The sequence below is a fragment of the Pseudopipra pipra genome, chromosome W, assembly GCF_036250125.1.
Source record: "Pseudopipra pipra isolate bDixPip1 chromosome W, bDixPip1.hap1, whole genome shotgun sequence".
In the NCBI taxonomy this organism is placed as follows: Eukaryota; Metazoa; Chordata; class Aves; order Passeriformes; family Pipridae; genus Pseudopipra; species Pseudopipra pipra.
In genome coordinates, this window is record NC_087580.1 from 21,896,299 (window position 1) to 21,918,415 (window position 22,117).

General features: G+C 50.8%; 1 long non-coding RNA gene and 1 pseudogene across 1 annotated transcript in view; both read right to left on the reverse strand.

Annotated features, from left to right (window-relative positions):
* The window catches only part of LOC135405712 (uncharacterized), a 958,894-nt gene that overhangs the window by 133,546 nt on the left and 803,231 nt on the right, over positions 1-22,117 (reverse strand). The window lies entirely within an intron of this gene.
* Positions 14,376-15,334, reverse strand: LOC135406354 (olfactory receptor 14J1-like; annotated as a pseudogene).

The window sequence follows — 22,117 nt, forward strand, 5'->3', positions numbered from 1 at the left end:
GCCTGAGTGAGTTTTACTGTGGTTTTATGTAAATTGCTAAAGTTGAGAGCTACTTTAAGAGTGTTAACTTCTTAAATACATCGATGTAAGTTAAACTGTTACACCTATTTTGTTTAAATAAGATGTTTAAAGTTTTCATGCATATCCCAGAAAAATATATAAATATCAGCAAAAATTCAGAATTGACTGCTTATAAATCCTAGCTGATCATATCGTTTCAGAGGCTGGGTGAGACTACTTAAGTTTTAAAAAGGACATGACTGTTCTCCAGTTTCATTTTTTACATTCAGAGAGGCAGGAATCTGCCCTATGAATTTGTGAATCCTGTTAAAATCCCAAGCCATGCGTGGCTTGATAAAGGAAAAGTAAGAGATACAAAACTACATTTAATCCAATTATGCAACTAAGACCTTATAAAAATCAGTAATCCCATCCTCTGAAAGATTTCCATATGCTGGGATTTTAAACAGTCAATTGTTTCTTCATAATGAAAGCTGCTATTTGCTTTTATTGAAGTTACAGTGACCTTCCTGAAATTCAGTGTTTTCCTTTACAATAGGAGAGAAATTTTCTGCAGTACAACATGATAAAATGCTGCTCAAAATGATAAAAGCAAAGTAAAAGTAAATACAGAAGTTAGAGACCTAAAAAGATGAGCAAAAACTACATGTGATTGTTCTAACCAATGTTCTTTGAGAAGCAGGATTGAAGAATGCTCCAGGAAAAAATTCATAAAACCAAGCCATATAACCTATCTCCTACAGAGAGAATTATACTGCAAAGAATCATCACTAGGCCTTCAGCTTCAAAGAAAAACTGCAAAATTACCCATGATACCCACTTAAAACTGACTGAACTATTAATAACAAATTTGTGAGTTTTTTATTAAAGGTGAAGAACAACTAAAAGAAGCAGATGAACAAGAGCTGAGAGTCAATTACGTCCCAGACATCAGAGACAACTTGGACTGACTTCTCACAGAAGAGCCTGAATTTCAAGCTGTATTAGCAGACTGTAATAGTGATTTATTTATTCATTTTTCTAGGTACCGACTATAGCCAGAAATCATGTGTTGCTGCCAATCACACATTACTCATGTAACTCAGACATTGGTTTAATTCTCCACAATTTAGGAAGTTTTAAAAAACTGTAAGGACAAGTGATGTAATTTGCTGGTTTTCCAGAGCTAAGAAAATTATGCAGAGATTCCTAACTCACTTATAGGACAAATTGTTGTCAAGAAAACATTTTACACATCAAATGAACATTTTAAAATACAAAAAGGGGGGGGAAGAGACCATGCAGGTGCATAAACAGATGCTAAATTGGAGTAGATCTCATTTAAACTTGTTAGGCCTTATATTCCTTGTATGTACTCCTTTTCAAGCCAGGTACAGTTGTTGGACGTGACTGCCAAAGATGACACACTGAGAAGTACACAGCCAATAACTACTTACAATGTAAAGTGTGTAATTAAAATGTAAAAGTATAATAGAAATTCCAGCTATGCGTGAGTGAAGTGTAACTGAGGTGGCCACCAATGAATGACTGAAGAGAGATAGTGTGAGAGAGAGAAACTGTGTAGATATATATGTGTGTAGACTTAAAAATACTTTACAGGAGTGTCAAGATTTTGAAGGAATGTGTTGCATGAATTTGTTGGACTATAGTGAATCCATACACAGAAACATTCAGCTTTTGAAAGAAGGTGTCCGCAAATTACAAATTGATGATGGATGGGATTGGTTAAATAAGTTGTTTGGTAAATGGGGTTTGTCTGGTTGGCTGTTATCCATCATAAAAACAGGATTGCTGATTTTGGTAATTATTGTAGTTGTGCTATTAATGATGCCCTGTTTGATCAGCCTGTTGCAAAGGGCCCTGCAGCAGACTGTTAAGGCCATCTTTGTCGCACAAATACAAAAAAGGGGGAATTGTCACGGGTGACAGTGGGTCTGTCAGCACCTTGGCACATACTGACGAAGCAATAGATGTTGACCAGATCAAAGTATACCCCTGAGATGGACTGAAAGAGAGGACTGAAAATGGAGGCCCTGATCCTGACAACATACTGATGCATCCTGAAGAAGCTGTCCTGTGGGAACAGAGAACACTGTCTCATGAGAACAAGGACCTGTTTTGAATGAGAGTAGTTGGGAAGAACATCAACATGAGAGAAAAATAAGAGCAGGTGCTCGGGACTGTTGTGGGAAAGAACTGGGCTGTTTTGAGAAAGAGCAAAGTTGTTGTGAGAAAGTAGAGTTTAGAAAATGCACCTATTAGCTGTAAGAATTCTGGTGTGAAAGTTTGAACTGTCCTATCCGTGTGCATTACGTGTGTTCAAAAACTGTACTTAAGGGGCTGCGCAGCAGCCCCGGCTGTCCCTGCTTTTTTCTTGGAATAAACTTTGCTGGAACCTTTTTTCGTGTCGCTTTGGCCGTTCCGACACTTTCAGCGACACAGGGACACCAGCAGGGCACAGAAGAGCTTCAAGGGGCTCAGCACTGGCAGGATGGCTGAGAGCTCCCTGCAGGAGGAACCTTGGCAGGGCTGCACATGGTGAGTCTGGGGCTGCAGGGCAGTGCAGGGGCAGCTCCTGGAGGCATCTCCTAAAGCTGGCCCAGCCCCAGCTGATGGGATGGGGGAACAGGGGCTGTTTTGGGCAGGGACTCTGCTGCCTGCCAGGGGCAGCTCTCAGCCGGCCCGGGGAGCTGCTCCCAGGGCTGGGGCACAAGGGCTGTGGGCAAGGAGCAACCCCTGGGAGGGCAGGGAAAGGCTCTTCACCTGTTTAGAGTAGGCTACAGGTTGTGAGGGCTGCTCATAGCTCCAGTTCATTACAGAACATTTCTCAAAAGGCTTTTAAGAAAGCACAGCAAGTCATGGGATACCTCAAAGTGAAGGGTCCTGTTCTTTCCATCTTCAAATATGTGTTTTCTAAGTGGAAAATTGGTCATAAATATTAATATCACAGTTCAGGAGGAGGCACTGAAACTGCAAATCTATTCCTCTTGGAGGAGAAGAGACCAGGCAGTATCAGAAATCCCCACACCTGTGCCTTACATGTAGCTCTGGGTACCTTTTCCAGTCCCCTCAGGGTTGCTCTGACGTTGCCATCAGAGCCTGCACAGCCAGAGATTCCCCTGGGCAATGCTGCATTGTTGGGCTGGAACAGAGAACATTTACCAAAGCTGCCCTTTTAAACAGTGCTGCCCTGCACTCATCAGACTGTAGGTATTTGTGTTTATTAAAATTTAATTTGCATGTGAAGTTATGTTCAGGCAGCACGAGGGAAAGCACAGGGCAGATGGGAACAGATGGAGGGACACTGCAGCTCTCCTGGCTCTGCACTGAGCTACAGAGAGCTGAGCTGTTTGTCCTCTCTTGTTTAAAGTCTTGTTATATTTGGCATCATAAAAATGATGATTTGTACTCCTAACAAGAGCAGGTACCAGATGCAACCATCAAAAATAATAAACACAGACAACATGATTTAAGAAACATGCTAAGCCTTTCCACGTCTTGAGAGTGGAGACTGAACTTTTCCCTTAAAGGTGAATAGTGCCTGACATCCCTTGGGAGTGTTTGATGCTGTGGCAGAACTGGAGAATCCATGTCCCCTGGAGAAGGGGAAAACTGAGCCCTTGGCAGAACATGGGCAGAGCTCCTGTTCCTCACAGCACCCTCAGCCACCACAAACAAGGGAAAGGAAAAGCCTTTCAGTTCAGGGGATTTCTATGAGAAATAAAGTGGCTTTGCTTGACAGAGTCTGTCTTAACTTCTACCTGTCCTATCCTGTTTCTGAACAGCATCCCTGTGCTGGGAAGCAGCAAATGTCCAACAGCAGCTCCCTCACCCAGTTCCTCCTCCTGGCATTGGCAGACAGGCGGGAGCTGCAGCTCCTGCACTTCTGGCTCTTCCTGGCCATCTCCCTGGCTGCCCTCCTGGCCAACGGCCTCATCCTCAGCGCCGTAGCCTGCGACCACCACCTGCACACCCCATGGGCTTCTTCCTGCTCCACCTCTCCCTCACAGACCTGGGCTGCATCTGCACCACTGTCCCCAAAGCCATGCACAATTCCCTCCATAACACCACAACCATCTCCTACATGGGATGTGCTGCACAGCTCTTTTTCTTTTTCTTCTTCCTTGGAGCAGAGTTTTCCCTCCTCACCATCATGTGCTACGACCGCTACGTTGCCATCTGCAAACCCCTGCACTACGGGACCCTCCTGGGCAGCAGAGCTTGTGCCCACATGGCAGCAGCTGCCTGGGCCACTGGCTTTCTCAATGCTCTGCTGAACACAGCCAATACATTTTCCCTGTCCCTGTGCCAGGGCAATGCCCTGGGCCAGTTCTTCTGTGAACTCCCACAGATCCTCAAGCTCTCCTGCTCACATTCAGGCTACCTCAGGGAAATTGGGCTCATTGGGGTTACTGCCTGTTTAGCACTTGCTGCTTTTCTTTTCATTGTTTTCTCCTATGTGCAGATCTTCAGGACTGTGCTGAGGATCCCCTCTCAGCAGGGACGGCACAAAGCCTTTTCCACGTGCCTCCCTCACCTGGCTGTGGTCTCCCTCTTTGTCAGCACTGCCACATTTTCCCACCTGAAGCCCCCCTCCATCTCCTCCCCAAGACTGGACCTGGTAGTGTCAGTTCTGTACTCGGTGGTGCCTCCATCACTGAACCCTCTCATCTACAGCCTCAGGAACCAGGAGCTCAAGGATGCCATTAGGAAAATGATGACTGGATGCTTTTGAGGAGTAACAATCTGCCTCTTTTCTTGTGCAGAACACTCATTGTGTAACTCTTTACTGGCTCAGCCTGCCTTCTAAATCTTTTGAGAGTGGCGGTGGGGGGGTCCAACATTATTTCCTCTATAAATGTTGTTAACACAGAAATTTATTCTTCATCCTGTAACTTATTCACTCTCTACCTCTTTATTTTGACCCACAGTTGTGTAAATGAGGAATCATTCTCTGTGTGCATTTAAACAAAATAAAAGTTGCTGTAGCAACTCCTTTGTCAAACATCCTGCCTTTGTTATTCTGTACATGAGGAATCACAATCTCTGAGTATAATAAAGGACTGCAGTTTTTTTCTATATTTTCTCTCCAAGAACTTCCCTGAGGCTGGAGGGCAGTACCTGTGTGCAGAGGAGAAGGGGTAAAGAGTCCTGGTACAGGAGCACTGCCAGGGAGCAGCAGCTCTTGGGCTATTCAGAGATGCTCTTTTTCCACTGCCTTCCTCTCCTTTCTGCTCCTTGCCCAAGGCCTGAGTGCTCTGGCAGCTCAGTCACTGCTGTGTCAGTCCTGTGACCATGGGCAGGGACAGGCCCTGGGCACTGCTGGCACAGAGCTGGGCTCCTTAACATCATTTCCATCAGGAAAGGAGATCCCCCTGGGCAGTTCCTGAAGACTTTGCTCTTTCTGAAAGGTTGGTGTAAAGAACAAGGCCAAGGAATAGACTCTGCAAAGTCTCATTGCTTTGCTTGTTTCCCCATTCAGTCCCTGCAGTGAGAGAAGTGACTCACTGGGGTACTTGAGGGACTGAGGGCTGGTTCAGATGTTCTGTGCTGGTGGCCAGTGGCAAAGGGTCTCCAAGTCACCTGCCCGGGGCTCTGCAGCTTGTGAGGGCTCTGATGGAGGTGAGGACTTGTCTGTAGGAACTCAGGAAGTGCAGGAGAGCACAGAGGATCTGCAGGGACAGCCCGTCCCATCCAGTCAGCAGGGAATGGAGTCCTGGAGCAGAATCCTGCCCAGGGTGGAGTTACCAGAGCTCAAGTACTAAATGTCCCTGTGAACTGGTAAAGGAGAGTTCTGCAACCCCAGGGGCTGCAGCAGGAACAGAGAAAGGACTCTGGCCAGTGACTCGTCTGACCCACAGTGAACTCCCCTTGTGCCTCCCCAGCTCAGGGAGGGCTGTACCAGAGCCAGGGCTGGGCTTTCCAGGAGGGTGTCCTGAAGAACTCTCCAGCCCACAGGCTGCATGGAGTGGAGCCCTGCCCTGCCCTCTGTGCCATTGAAAACAGCCCATGGTCCTGCCCAGCCTTGTTCTTGGCTACTGAGCCTTCCAGGACTATGGCAGAGGGTGGAGAGGAGTGATCCCCATCCTGCTGGGTCTGCTCCCCACCCTGACCAGCATGGCCAGTGCAGGCTCAGCCCAGGGGGCCACAGCCCCTCCCTGTGCAGAGCAGCACCTCCAGCTCAGGGCCCTGCAGGGATCCCAGGCTGGGATCTGCAACTGGCCAAGGCAGCCTGGACACACTGACCTGGGCAAAGGGATGTCCCTGCAGAAGAGCAAGGCAGCATTTCTGGGCCTGCAGAGAGGAATCCCTGACACAGAGAAACCTCTTTCTGCAGCCCCCCCTGGGGACAGGCTGCTCTGTCCCTGGGCCAGGACTCTGGGCTGGGCTGGGCAGAGGGGCTGGCCCTGAGGGGCACAGTCAGGCTGTGCTGGGCATCTCCTGGAGGTGACACCAGGGCTCCTGCAGTTTCCCTGCCCTCCATTTCCTCCTGCCATGCTGAGTGTCCAGCCCCTGAGCTGATGGGGATGCTGAGACTCCTCTCTGTGCCCCAGGAGCTGCTGTGCCCTTCAGAGGGGCTGGGGCTGTGGGGGGAGTGCCCAGAGCTCTGCAGCACCCTGGGCTGGGCACTGCTGTGGGGCCAGACCAGACTGGGCTGCTCCCCCAGTTGACCTCTCTAATGAAACCACTTCTAATTTTCTCCTGAAGAACCATAAGAATATGTGTTGTGTCCTGAGCACTAAACTGGAACTGTGGGGTAATAGAAAGGTTTTGGTGTCCAGGATATTGAGAAGGCTGGGCAGTGTCACTGGGAGGCCTCTCCCAAACCCTTGGAAAGGCCAGAGCCAGCCCAGAGCTTCCTGGGGCCTTGGCAAAGGCAGACCTGGAACCAGTCTGCAAACAGGGCAGCAAGGAGGGTTGGCAGAGTTCCAGACTGCTCAGGCTCAGCAAGGAAGGGGAGAGGGCAAGTCCTTCTGCAGCCATTGCCAGGCATGGGAAGGACAAGGCAGGGATGGCAGAACCCCTGTGGGAGGGAAAATAAGAGGATGTTGTGTGCCCAGACTTCAGCAAGGCCTTTGACATGGTCTCCTGTGGTCTCCTTAGAGCCAGACTGGTGAGAGCTGGACTGGACAAGTGAAACATGTGGTGGGTGGGAAGTTGAATGACTGATGATGGTCAAAAGTCATGGCACAAATTCCTCTTGGCAGCAACTCCCAGGTGACATCCATCAGGGACCAGTCCTTGACCATTCCCATGGAACATCTTTATTAAGTCTGTGGATGATGGGATGAAATGCACTTTCCACTCCTTTGTGGATGAGGCCAAGTTGCAGCGAGTCTGTGAGAAACCTCATCCAGTTAATGGTGACTTGTACCAAAAATGTGGTCAAGATGAGTGAGTTGGATAAACTTGTCTTGCCATCAGGTGCCAGCAAGGGCCAAGACAATGAAGAAAAAACTCATGGGTCAGAGGAAGGGCAATTCAAAAGGGGGAGGGGGGAGAAAAAGACCAAACACAACCAAACCAAACCCAACCAAACACAGAATGAGAGAATATGCTGAGTTGGAAGGGACCCACAAGGATCATCCAGTCCAACCCAACTGTTCCATTGCCATCTGCCCCCACCCCAGCAGGCTCTGGAGCAAAGCACAGCTGAGGTCCAGCCCAGCTCTGCTCTGACAGAAAGAACCTGCAGTCAGGGAGAGGGAGAGGACAAAGTCTTGTTTAACCAGCCTGAGGAATAATGGGCTCAATGACCTCCTGTATTCCTGGGCACTTGAATGACCCTGTGGATCAGGTTTGGTAGCAGTGAGGGGGCTGCAGGTTTCCCTTAGGGAGGAGGAGATCAAGAGTTGACTCTGTCAGAGAGAGCCAGTTTCAGGTGGCTCCAAAATGGCCCAGCCAGTGCCCAAAGCTGAGCCAAAAAGCAATTCCAGAGACACCTCTGTGATAACCCATTGGAGAAAGGATAAAATCCAGGGTGCTGGAACCCAGAGAGGAGTGAGGAAAATGTAGGAGAAACAACTCTGCAGGCATGCAGGTGGGCAGAGAAGGAGGAGGAGTGAGAGAGAGCTTTGGTGGGCACCTGGCAGCCAAAAGCCAACCCCCAGCCCTGAGAGCCACACCTGAGCCCAACACAAAAGCTCCTCTAGGTCTGGAGGTTCTTTGCAGCAGCTTTTTGGCAGAGCTGCCAGATGGGCCATCAAAGGGGATGCTCAGCTGGGTCTGAAACCTGTGTCAGCCTTGGCTCCAGTAGAATGATGGAAGAGTTTTGATAGAAAGGGACCTTTGAAGTTCTTCTATTCCAGCTCCCCTGTAATGAGATCAGGTAGCTCAGAGTCCCATCCTACCTCACCTTGAATGTTTCCAGGGATGAAGCATCACCTCTCTGGGCAACCTGTGCCAGTGTTTCACAATCCACACTGTAAAAAATTCTTGTTCATGTCTAATTCAAATCTGCCCTCTTTAGTTTAAAACCATCACTTCTTGTCTTATCCCAGCTATGTCTAGGCCCTACAAAAAGTTTGTCTCCATCTTTCTTAGAAGCCTCTGTGGTGGTGCATCCTCCCTCCATTCTCCTCAGGCCTGGTCAATGATCTCAGGAGCTCCTGACAAGCTCCTGACCAAACCAGCTGAGCAATGAAGAGCCCCTGGACTGGACCAGGGCTGTGAGGAAGTGTCCCTGGACTGGACCAGGTGCTCCTGGATGATACAGGTGGGAACAATCCAGAGTGGAACATCTGGGGAACACAGAATAATCAGTCATCCCATGAAAGCCTTGGAACATTCCCTGCCTGAATTGTGACCCGAACGGAACAGTTTGGATACAATTCCCAAATAGTTTGAAAACTCCAGTCATTCCTGACACCAGGATGGAAATTCAGCAGATAACTAAAGCCAGTCCCCTTGTGAGCCCACACCCAGTGGGGCTGAGGGAGGCCCTGGCAGCTCCCCAGCACCTCCCTCTCAGTGGGACACCTCTGGCAGCCTCTCCCAGCTCGGGAACCCTCCAGTTTGCAACACTCCAAAGAGCGGCGCTGATGGCCAGGACAATTCTGATCCCCCTCCACAAACACTCCTCCAGCTGGGACCCTTGTCTGGTGGCAAACACAAAGGGATTTGGGGGAGTGTTTCCCTGACAACAGGAGAATTTGGGAGAGGGACCTTTCCACAGCCAGCTATTGATGTGTGCACACATCTCTGCCTGGGTGTGGGTGTGAATTGACTGTGGTGGGAATGTTGTTCCTTGTGAACCTATAATTCAGTCACTGTTGAAATTGTAGCACATGCTATTGAGCCACTTGATAATTGTTCAATTGGTCAATGATTAAGGGCTACTAATCTCTTTTGCCCCCTTGTCTTTGGATACAAATCCTTTGCACCCTGACCCTCTTGCATCCCAAGGCTCTGTGTAAATCATTCCCTTTCATCAAAAAACATATATTTTTTGTGACATCCACTTTGAAATCTTCCTGCTTATCTAAACTACAAAACAACTCCAATTAGATGTAGAAGTCTTGAAGACTTGAAGACAAACAAAGGAAGGGAAATAATTTGTTTTTCAGTGTTTTAATGGGTCCCACAGTGTGTTTGGAGCTGCATCAGCTATCAGTCCAAGATGGGCCATGTCAGAACTGGTGAGGCTGGGGGGTGAGGTGCAAGGTTGATCATCCAGGGTGAGTGTGGATCTCCTGAGGAGACACTCAGCATCAAGATCACTTGGAGAACACCTCTATCACCTCTCCCCTGAATTAAAAAATATCCAACATTGAATTAAAAAAACCAAAATACAAATATTGAAGACTTGTTTTGAAATTGTCTCAAAGACAATTAAAGGAAGACAAAGAGATCCTGAGGGATTTCTGGTTTTTAATGAGCCCCACGGTGTGCTTTCCTGACAACAAGGACAATTTTGGAAAGGGACCTTTACCCACCCAGCTCTTGATGTGTCCACACATCTCTGCCTGGGTGTGGGTGTGAATTGACTGTGGGGTGAATGTTCTTGTCAGTCTCTAATTCAGTCACTGTTAAAATTGTAGCAAATGCAATTGAATCTCTTGATAACTGTTCAAATGGTCAATAATTAAATGCTACTAATCTCTTTTGCCCCCTTATCTGTGTCCAAATCCTTTGCACTCTGAAGCTCCTGCATCCCAAGGCTCTGTGTAAATCATTCCCTTTCATCAAAAATTATATTTTTCATGACTTCCACTTTAAAATCTTCCTCCTCAGCTAAACTACAAAACAACTCTAATTAGTTGTTGATGTCGTGAAGACATGAAGACAATTAAATTAAGTGAAAGAAAGTGTTTTTCTGTGTTTTAATGAGCCCCACAGTGTGTTTAGAGATGAGTCCATCATCCTCACGTACTGAGAGAAGATGGAAGCAGCTGCTGAAGAAGTCAGAAGCCAAACTGCAAGTGCCTTGAAGCATTGCTGGGCCCCACTGAGGGCAGGCACTGCCAAAGCCTCCCCAGGGACTCCTTGGAGCAGCTCCTTGGAGGCCAGGAGTGCAGGCAGACCAAGGCTCTGGGCAGGCCCCTGCAATGCTGAGCAAAGCCTGCCTTGGTTTTGTGGAGCACAAAGGCCAAGGCCTGAGCCCCAGGCCCTGGCCCAGCAGATCCTGTCCCTCCCGGCTGGCTCAGGGCTGTTTGGGGGGCACTGGGATGGGAGGGGGAGGAACAACAAAGGCCCAAAACTGGGCAACCCCTGCCAGGCTGCTGAGGGAGGGGCGAGGCAGAACCCAAGTGCAGAACCTGCCAGGAAAGTGGCTTGTGGTGGCCTGAGTGGCAGAGGCAGCTGCCAGAGGCAAGGGGACAAAGGCCTGGGTGCCTTTGGGCCTTGCAGCCCTGCCAGAGCCCTTGGCCATCTCTCCTGCAGGCTGTCCTGCCCTGGCCCTGCTGCTGCTCTGGCCTTGCAGGCTGCACACACCCCTCCTGCTTTCCCACCCCCTCCCAGCAGCATTTCTAGACCCTCCCTGATGGCTCTGCACCAGCTCTGGCTGTTCCCTGAAAAACAAATCCATGGGCTGGTCCTGATCCCCTCTGGGTGACCTTTTGCAGCACAAGGGTCCCCATGGAGTGACATTTCTTTTTCTTGCCTTCAGTCCCAACCTTCCAAGCTGCTCTTTGTGGAGGTTTCATTCTATTTCCAATATGGAGAAAAGCTCCATCCTGTCAGATCTGCTCTAGACCCTCTCCAGTTCTTCCTCATTCCTCCACAATGGGGAACCTCACAGACAGACAGACCAGTCCAGATGTGGTGACCCCAGGGCTGAGTCCAGGGGGGTGACAACTCCCTTGTCTGGGTGCCCACACACCCCTAAGGCAGCCCCATGTGCAGTTGGCCTTAAATCAAGGGGCCATTCTGATTCTTTGTAACGTCACAGAATCAAGTGGCCCTGTGACACTGCAGGGCCTCCTGGAACCAAAGGAATGCAGGGACACTGTTCTCATGGAACCAAGGGGCCATTGTGACATGTGGGGTCTCTTTGGAACAAAAGGAATCCTGGGGCATCTCAGAGCCTCATGGAACCAAGGGGCCACTGTAGGGCCTCAGGGAACCCAAGGACCCCTGGGACACTGTGGAATCTACTGAAATCCATGGGCCACTCTGATGCTGCAGAACTGCATGGAATCAGGGTCATTGTGACACTGCAGGGCCTCGTGGAACCAAAGGGATGCAGGGACACTGTGGAATCTCATGGAACCAAGGGGTCACAGTGGCACTGAAGAGTCTCATGGCACCCACTGTGCCTCCCCAGAACTCCATGGGATCAAGCAGAGCCGCTGCCTCCCCCCGCCGCCGCACGGACCGGAGTCGCCGGCTCTGCCCCGCTGGGACACCTCTGGAGTCAGCGTGTTCTTGGGCAGCACAACTCATCTCAGAACAGAGAGTTTCCCCGAGTTTGTTTTCCCCCCTCTTTCCCCTGGTTTGATTTTTGTTTTTTGTTCCCCTGGATGCAAAAGGGAAAGGGAGGCTCATGTTGATCCTGGGTGTTCAGGACAGGTGGGAGAGACAAAGTGATTTCTCTCTCTGTTTTTGAACTGTTCTGTTGGTGTTGCTGGTTTTGCTGCTATATTTCTTGTCAGTCAACTGTTATTTTTTTTCACTTATACCTCCTTGTATTTTGTCTCCTTGTACTAGTGGAGAATAAAAGAGGAGTGAGTTCATTTTATTAGAGTTCCCACCCCAATATGTGTCTTTAAACCAGGACAGGTTGCTCAAGGGCTCCCTGAAATTTGGCATCATCCACAAAGGACTTGAAAATACATTTTGTCCAATTATATAGAGAGATCTTCTGCATTGGTGGTCAAGGGCTGATCACTAAGGGATTTCACCAGGAACTTGCTGCCAAGAGGACTTTGTACCATGGATTTTATTTGACACTCTTCATTCAGCCAACTTCCCACCCACCACATCTTCCACTTCTTCAGTCCAGCTCTCACAAGTCTGACCATAAGGAGACCACAGGAGACCATGTCAAGGGCCTTGATAAAGTCTGGGCACACAACATCCCCTTCTTTTCCCTCCCACAGGGGTTCTGCAATCCCTGCCTTGTCCTTCCCATGCCTGGCAATGGCTGCAGCAGGACTTGCCCTATCCCCTTCCCTGCTGAGCCTGAGCAGTCTGGAACTCTGCCAACCCTCCTTGCTGCCCTGTTTGCAGACTGGTTCCATGTCTGCCTTTGCCAAGGCCCCAGGAAGCTCTGGGCTGGCTCTGGCCTTTCCAAGGGTTTGGGAGAGGTCTCCCAGTGACACTGCCCAGCCTTCTCAATATCCCTGACACCAAAACCTTTTCCATAGCCCACAGAGGAGTGCCCAGGACACAACACAGGTTGTCCTGGTGGTTCTGGAGGATGAGAAGGGATTTCTTCCTTGAGGCCAACCCCTCCAATTGGATTGGAGTGCAGCTGAAAGGTTCCCTCAGCATTTTCCCAAGTGCCTCCCTGCCCTGAAGGTTTGTGGCCATCAGGCTGGAGCTGAGGGGGTTGGGCAGGTGCCTGAGGAGGGGGGAGAACAAGGGCTGTGTCCAACTGTGCCAGGAGGGCTGTGCTGGGCAGGGATGAGGAGGCTGCAGGAAACAGTGGCACTGGGGAGGGGAGAGGAGCAGCTGGAGAGACCTTGTGCCTGCCCACGCTGGGCAGGAGCTGCCCCAGGATGGCAGCTCTGAAGCACTCCCAGGATGTCCCTGTGAACAGGAGGGGAAGACTGGATCTGAAAATGGAACCTGGAAAGCAGAGAGCAGGAGTGTCATGGGGACACTGCAGGAGAGTTGCAGCCCTGGAGCAAGGTGACAGAAGAAGTGACTGAGAAGTGAAGAAGGTTGACATTGCATCTGTGCTATTCACCTGGGACTTCTTGTAGTCAGCTGCATATTTAATGGAAGGGATTTTGCTGCCTTAGATCTATTTGAAATGTCTGCCTGAGAATGAGATGAGTGATGCTCTAGCCCTTTTCTGTCTAAACCCACCTACACTGTTCACTCTGTGTTTTTTGGTACCTCATGCATATAAATAATTGTTATTTGTCATTTCTCCTGCTTTACTGAAAGCATTAAATCGGTTGTCCTAGACACTGGGTGTTCTGGAGAGTTTCTTTGCTATTCTCTCAGGCAGAAGTATTCTCACAACAGTTTGTACTGTGTTCAAGTTTGGTGAAGGCTGAGAGAGGAGGAGAGAGGGATGGAAGGGGATTAAATTAATTATGCAAATAGAAATATATGTTAAACATTTCCTGGGGATAACTACAATTTATTCAGTTCAAAACTGAATGCACATTCATTAAGTCCAAAACTGTGTGCACACATGCCCTGCCCTCAGAATATCCCACAGCATCCTGAAGATGCTGGAAGGGAGCCCAGCTCTGCTTCACAAGTTCCCAGGGCCTGTCCCTGCCTGTGCTCCAAGGGCTTCCACCCCCCAGGACTGTGCTCAGAGAGCCCTCAGGCCTTACAGCAAGAAAGGGGCTCAGGAGGACAGTGTGGAAGTGGCAAGAGAGCAGCTCTGCAAAGACCAAGCCCTGCTGTTCCCTGGCAGTGCTGCTGGGCTAGGATTATTGTCCCCTTCCCGTTTGCAAATACCCCCTGTCCTGCAGTGTGCTGTCCTTTGGGAACATGTGAGAAGAAGGGTCTTGGACAAAGAAGGCACTGCAGGGTCTTTTATTTTGTTTAAATACTCAGTGAGCACAATTCATAATTTATACATCTCTGGGTCAAATTCAATGGGTAGACACTAAATTAGAAGGCAGATGAAAAATAAAATTTAATTGCAGAGAAAGTTATTGCAAGAAGAACCCAATGACCTCCACAAAAAACCTGAGCAGGAAGGCTGGGCCATTAAGGAGTTCTCAATGCTACACACCAGAAAACAGGCACTTTATTGCTCCTGAAAAGCATCCAGTCATCCTTTTTCTCAGTGCGTCCTTGAGTTCCTGATTCCTGAGGCTGTAGATGAAGGGGTTCACTGCTGGAGGCACCACCGAGTACAGAACTGTGAGGGCCAGATCCAGGGATGGGGAGGAGATGGAGGGGGCTTCAGGTGGGATAACATGACAGTACTGACAAAGAGGGAGACCACGGCCAGGTGAGGGAGGCACGTGGAAAAGGCTTTGTGCCGTCCCTGCTGAGAGGGGATCCTCAGCACAGCCCTGAAGATCTGCACATAGGAGAAAACAATGAAAATGAAACAACCGAACACTAAACAGGCACTAACCCCAATGAGCCCAATTTCCCTGAGGTAGCCTGAGTGTGAGCAGGAGAGCTTGAGGATGTGTGGGATTTCACAGAAGAACTGGCCCAGGGCATTGCCCTGGCACAGGGGCAGGGAAAATGTATTGGCTGTGTGCAGCAGAGCATTGAGGAACCCAGTGGCCCAGGCAGCTGCTGCCATGTGGGCACAAGCTCTGTTGCCCAGGAGGGTCCCGTAGTGCAGGGGTTTGCAGATGGCAACGTAGCGGACGTAGCACATGATGGTGAGGAGGAAATACTCTGATGAGATGAAGAACAGAAAGAAAAAGAGCTGTGCAGCACATCCTGTGTAGGAGATGGTTGTGGTGTCCCAGAGGGAATTGTGCATGGCTTTGGGGACAGTGGTGCAGATGCAGCCCAGGTCTGTGAGGGAGAGGTGGAGCAGGAAGAAGCCCATGGGGGTGTGCAGGTGGTGGTCGCAGGCTACGGCGCTGAGGATGAGGCCGTTGGCCAGGAGGGCAGCCAGGGAGATGGCCAGGAAGAGCCAGAAGTGCAGGAGCTGCAGCTCCCGCCTGTCTGCCAATGCCAGGAGGAGGAACTGGGCCATGGAGCTGCTGTTGGACATTTACTCCTGCCTCAGAATATTTTGATCTGTTGAGGAGGAAAAGTCACTGCTGAGTTAGACCAGGCTTCTGCAGCCAAACATTACCCGTCTCAGCCACCCCACTCTCAGGCTCTCTCTCCTCTCTCAGACCTCCCTGCAGCTCCCTCTCCTGAGCTCTGCCTTTTGCTGCCTGAGGGAACCATTGGAAGCAGGAAATCTGTGATGGGCTCCCAGGGACTCCTTCTTGCTCTGCTGGACAGGGAACTTGGAATGCAGGGTGATCTCAAATTAAATGTACTTGTGATACATCAAAGAGCTTCTCAGCTTTGCTGTTTGCAATTTGCCCAAATGAAGGACTGAGCTGAGGGAATTCTTTGGATTTGTTCACCCACTTGCACCTGCCACACTTAGGAGAGGTTGTGGAGGTTTGAAATCCCTGACATTTCTATTGCACTGCAGGTCAACTCTTGTGGGTTCTGAGGGGCACAGGGACAGTCCCTCAGTGCAGAGAGAAGAGCTGCTCTGCCCATCAGTCCTGGGCTCAGCTGCCCTGTGCTGGCAGCTTGGAGCTGCAGGAGCATCACACTCAACTGTTCCCCTACAGAGAAACTGCCCAGAGATCCAGGAATCCATGTCCAAAGAACAGACTGACACACTCCTCACCTTTTCATCTCTCCCCTCTCAGAGTGAGACACAAAATACTCCTTGCAGCTGCCCAGAGCATTTGCATGGATTTAGCACTGAGGAGTTTTCTCCATGGGGATCCTGTGCAGCACAGAGATGCTATGGCAGAGCTGTGCCCTTCTGGAGGGCACCTGCAGCCCTGCAGGACACCCAGGCAAACAGCTGAATACCCTGAAGGTGCCTGGAGGGCACTTGGGCACTTGGCTCCCACAGACACATCCCCACAGCAGCACCCAAAGGGTTTGTGTCGGCACAGGAATCTGCCCCCCCAAACCCCACACTGGCTCAGAAAACCCAATGGTGAGAACAAGGAGAGCCCAGGTAGCAGGGGATGGCAGGGAAATGCCACAGTGCTGCTGCCAAGGGAGGAGGGACACAGAGAGACAGCTGGAAATCAGGGCCCTGTCCTTGCCTGGGCTCTGGCTGCTGCAGGGCAATGCACAGCCCAGCCCCCGTGGGCCTGAGGGCACAGGCTCTGCTTCGGCTGGGAAAGGAGCCCAGGCAGGAGCTGCTCAGGGAAGGGGTCTGTGCCACAGGGACAGCAGGGAGGGGCCCCCATCCCCCTGCCCAGCCCTTGTGGCAGCAGCTGCCTCTCCCTGCCTGCCTGTCTCTGGGTGAGGAGCTGTTCCTGCCAGCAGCCCCTGCCTGTGCCCAGCTCAGCTCCCTGCCAGTGCTGCCAGAGCCATCCCTAGCCCAGTGCCCAGGGGCAGCTCTGCCTGGGCAGGGGCTGCAGAGCAGATCCCAGACCCCTGCGGTGGCTGGGAAGGGGGAGGTGTTCTGGGGGGATGTGCTTCCTGAGAAGGGCCCCTGGAAATGGAGGAGGTGGAGCTGAAGCTGTGAGGAGCCCTGAGCCTGCAGCTGAAGGGCCCTGCCCTGCCCTGCCCTGCCCTGAGGGGTCACTCCTTCCACCCACCCCTTCTCCCTGCAGGGCCGTGGCAGCTCGTTGGCCGGGCTGAGAGCTGCCCCTGGCAGGCAGCAGAGTCCCTGCCCCAGCACACAGAGCCCTGGGGGCAGGACCCTGCTCTGCACCACAGCCCTGGGCACCCCTGGCTGCACCCCCACCTTCCCACCCCACAGCCAGCCCTGGCACAGGGAACCTTCTGGCCCTGGGCCTCTGAGGGGGCAGCAGCAAGTCCTGCTCTGCAGCAGCTTCTCCTGCTGCACCCCAGCAAATCCAGCAGAGCCATCCTGACAGCTCCTGCCACTGCTGCCATTTGGCAGCTGGCAGAGGCACTTGCAGGAACTCACCTGCACTGCTCTGCAGCCACAGCCTGACCGTGGCAAAGGGCTGGCAAGGTTCCTGCCCTGAGCAGCTCTGCCCTGTCCTCCCAGCCCAGGATCCCTTGAACCTCCTGCTCCCTTCTCCTCTCTGCCCTTGCTGCCTGCAGCTCCTGCCCTGCTCTGCCATATGGCCACTTCCCCTGCACTGCAGCAACTGGGAGAGTCCTGCTGAAAGATCCTGGAAGCTGTGGGATGTGCCAGATTTAAGAGATGCCTCCAGGAAGGGAAGCTGAACTTTCCTACAACCAGAGAAATGTTCATTCAAATCATGAGAAGGTTTCTCACGCAGTGAGAGCTCAGTCACCTCCCAGCCCAGGCTGCCTCTCATCTCTCTGCCTTCTCTCCTGTGCCCTGGGTGCTGCAGGCAGTGCCCTCAGCCCTGCTGGGCTGTGCAGAGGAGCTGCTCCTGGGCAGAGCTGTCTCTTTGAAGCTCTTCTTGCTTGCCAGGAGCTCCCTGTGTGCCAGGAGCCCGGCCCAGCTCAGCAGCACAGCAACAGCCCCAGGCAGCCCTTTCTCTGCCCCTCTGGGCTCCTCCAGCTGTCCCTGGGGCTCCAGGGGAACTTGCTGGCACACAGCTGAAGGAAATAATGATGTTCCTTCTCTCAGCTGGACACAGACACTTCTTTCAGCACTGTCATTTCTCCAAACAGACACACAGTTAAGTTCAAGAGTCCCCTTTTCATGTCCCATCATTAGACAGGAAACCCAGACAGTGCCCAGGAGGGATCTCCTTCAGCTGCCCTGAGGGAAGGGACTCAGCTGAGTCAACAGAGGTGTCTCCTTGTGGCTTTGCAGACCTGGGGCCAGGACACTCAGCTCCCTCCACAACCCCTATGGGCTGGGATTCCTCCTGCCCCACTTCAGTGGGCCCAAAACAGGCCCCTGCAGGTGACTCCTTGTCCCAGCTCCCATGGGAATGAAGGAAGACCAAAGCCAGGAGTGACCTGCTGGGACACAAACCCCTGGTTCCTTCTGAGGGACCAGAGGTGACCGAGATTCCTGCTGGGAACTGCAGGCTTCAATGGAGCAGTTCCTAGGGACAGGGCAGGAGCTGTGGGATCTTCTTGGAGGCTGCTGGGACATTGCTTTGGCTAACTTCAGTGGCAGAATGAAGCCAGGTAACACCTGAAAAGTGACTTTAGTAAAGCAATGTAAGGATTAGAGAGAGTTAAGCACAAACTGCAAGCTTTCAGCAAAGCACATAGAGCTCAGTATTAGGAAATAGCGGAGGCAATAAACCCACTAGGATACAGGACACCCTGACATAGAAGAACACAAACATGAACAGAAAATGCTAGCACACACAAAAAAGGACATATAGAGGGGAAACAAAGAGAGATAAGAAGAGGGACAAGCCAAGCAGTTAAGCACCTTTGCCAGATACTGGGAAACCCTGCCAAATGCATAAGGAAACTACCCAAATTAGGGAAGGTTCAGAAGTTTAAGAAGATGGTGATGGTGAGGGCAGCAGGTTCATGATGAAGGAAGACCGGAACTACCACCAAGTTTTCCCCAAATTGAAGACCACGCCTCTAACTCCGCCTCAACTCCGCCTGTTATGAATATTAAAAGTAGATGTTGCAATGTAATGAATATTCATAATATGTGATGTAATCGCTTAGCAAAAAGTGTATAAAAGCTCAAATTGAAAGTTCCTCATTGAAGCAGTTTGTCCAGGGCACCTGGCTGTTCCCCGGCCGTGAAAATAAATACCTCCTGCTTATAGACTGAAAACTCTGTCTCTGAGCAGTTCCTCTCCGCCTTCTTTGGGGCATAAATTTGGCATCAAGAAGGGGCCCACGCGTAGGACAGGGGAACCTGTCACTGTTCCTTCTGTCCAGGGCAGCCCCTAGAGGTGCTCAGATGACCAAATGGAGTCAGGTGGCACAGGGAGAGAGGTCTCTCTCCTGTTCTTTATCAGGGTATTTTCTACATGTCCTCAGAGTACAATGGCAGTTGTCTCCTGGACATCCCTTCAATGCTGAACCTAATTGAGGGCAGCTGAGCTGGATTGAGCAGCCAAAGAGGGGCCTGTAGTGCCAGGGGAGGTGCCAGGGCTCTGCAGCACAAGTGCAGCAGCTGCCCTGGACAGCACAGGGCCTGTGCAGGGACCCCGTCCCCATTCCCAGCAGTTGTGGGACAGGCACCACCCAGGGCTTCTCAGACACACTGGGGGCCTTTGGGGCAGGGAGTGAATCCCAGCCCTGCAGGGACACAAAGGCTGTCCCTTCTCTGCCCAGCCAAGGCCGGGCCAGGCACGAGTCCAAATCCCATCAGCCCAGGCTGTCCACACTTGTCTCCTCCCTCTGCTGGCTCTGCTCTCCCCCAGCATTTCAGCAGCATGTGCTGATCTCCTCAGGGATCAGGCCTGGGATTTTCCCCCTGGGCCTGAGTCCCAGCACGTCCCCCCCAAGGCCATTGTCAGCAAAGCCTCTGCACAGCCCAGCTCTCGGGGCTTTCAGAGCAGCTTTGCCCACTGCAAGTCTGTTCTTACCCCGGTGCCCCCACTGAGGGGCTGCAGCCGGACAGGCCCCAGTGCCCTGCGTGTGGGGCACAGGAGGAGGAGCTGCAGCCCCAAGTCTCTCTTCATTCCACTTGCAGGCAATAACAGCCCAGGCCTGCTGAGACAGTTCCCAGGTTTTGGTGCTGTGATGGGTTGGGAGAGAAGGCCAAGGAGACCCAGGACAGAAAGAGCAGGAGAGAGGTGTCCTCAGTGGGAAGGAGCTTCTGGGACCTGTGGAGCTGCTCTAGGGGATGAAGGAATTGGATGAACTTTTGTGGGTGAGGGTGAGAGGAGAGACTGGTTTGGGTGACATTGTGGAGTGAGACAAAGAGCCCATTGCAGTTGGCTTTGATAACCCTGGAATTCACTGGAAAGGCACCAGGACAGGATGCAAAGAGTCCCAGAGGTTTGTGCAGGGTCTTGGTCAAGACAGCCCTTGGGACACAGGCCTTTAGAGCACAGCTGGCAGGTTGGTGGACAACAGGGAGGCTCATCTGCATCTGCTGCTCTCCAAGGGGAACCAAGAGGTTGCCATAGAAACTGATCGTAGTGATGGGAATGTAGAATGTATGATTGTTGCCATGGTAACTGACTGTAGAAACAGGAATTTCTGATGTTTGACATGGTAACTGACTGTAGCAGTTGGAATGTAGAACAGTTGCCATGGTAACTGATCGTAGCAACAGGAATGGATGATGGTTGCCTTGGTAACTGACTGTACCAGTGGGAAGTATGACGGTTGCCATGGTAACTGACCATACCACTGGGAGTTATGCTGTTTGCCATGGTAACTGACCATATAAACAGGAATATATGATGGTTGCCATGGTAACAAACCCATAAGCATGTATGCTGTTTGCCATGGTAACCGACTGTAGCAATGGGAATGTGTGATGGTTGCCTTGGTAACTGACCATAGGAATGGGAATGTTTGATGGTTGCCATGGTAACTGACCATAGCAATGTAACTATGATGGTTGCCATGGTAACTGACTGTAGCAATGGGAATGTATGATGGTTGCCATGGTAACCATCTATACTAATGGGAATGTATAATGGTTGCCATGGTAACTGACTGCAGCAATGGAAATGTGTGATGGTTGCCATGGTAACTGACCATAGCAATGTAACTATGATGGTTGTCATGGTAACCAACCATAGCAATGGGAATGTATGATGGTTTCCATGGTAACCGTCTGTACCATGGGAATGTATGGTGGTTGCCATGGTAACTGAGCATAGCAATGGGAATGTATGCTGTTTGCCATGGGAACTAATTGTAGCAGTGGGAAGTATGATGGTTGCCTTGGTGATCGACTATAGCAACGGGAACATATGATGGTTGCCATGGTAACTGACTATAACAGCAAGAATGTATGATGGTTGCCATGGTAACTGACTGTAGTAAAGGGAATGTATGATGATTGCCATGGTAACCGACTCTACCATTGGGAGGTATGATCGTTGTCATGGTAACTCAGCATAGGAACAGGAATGTATAATGGCTGTCATGGTAAACAACTGTAGCAACGGGAATATATAATTGTTGCCATGGTAACTGACCATAGCAGTGGGAGGTATTATGGTTGCCATGGTAGCTGACTGTAATAGTGGGACGTATGACGGTTGCCATGGTAACTGACTGTAGCAACGGAAATATATGCTGGCTGCAATGGTAACTGACTGTAGCAACGCAACTGTATGATGGTTGCCATGGTAATTGACTGTAGCAATGGGAATGTATGATGGTTGCCATGGTAACTGACCATAGCAACGGGAATGGATGATGGTTGCCATGGTAACCAACAATAGCAATGGGAATGTGTGATCATTGCCATGGTAACTGACCATTGCAGTGGGAATGTGTGCTGGTTGCCATGGTAACTGACCATAGCAATGGGACTTTATGATGGTTGCCATGGTAACCAACTGTTGCAATGAGAATGTCTTATGGTTGCCATGGTAACTGACCAACAATGGGAATGTATGATGGTTGCCATGGTAACCAACCATAGAAATAAGAATATGAGCTGGTTGCCATAGTTACTGACTGTAGCAGTGGGCATGTATAATGGTTGCCATGGTAACTGACTGTAGCAATGGGAATTTATGCTGGTTGCCATCGTAACTGAGCATAGCAACAGGAATGTATACTGGTTGCCATGGTAACTGACTTTAGCAACACAAGTGTATGATGGTTGCCATGGTAACCGACCATAGCAATGGGAATGTATGAGGGTTGCCATGGTAACTGACCATGGCAAGGGGGCTCAGTGGCATTGCCCAAGGCTTCCACTTCTGCAAATTGGCTTCACTCACCTTCTCCTTCAGCAGCC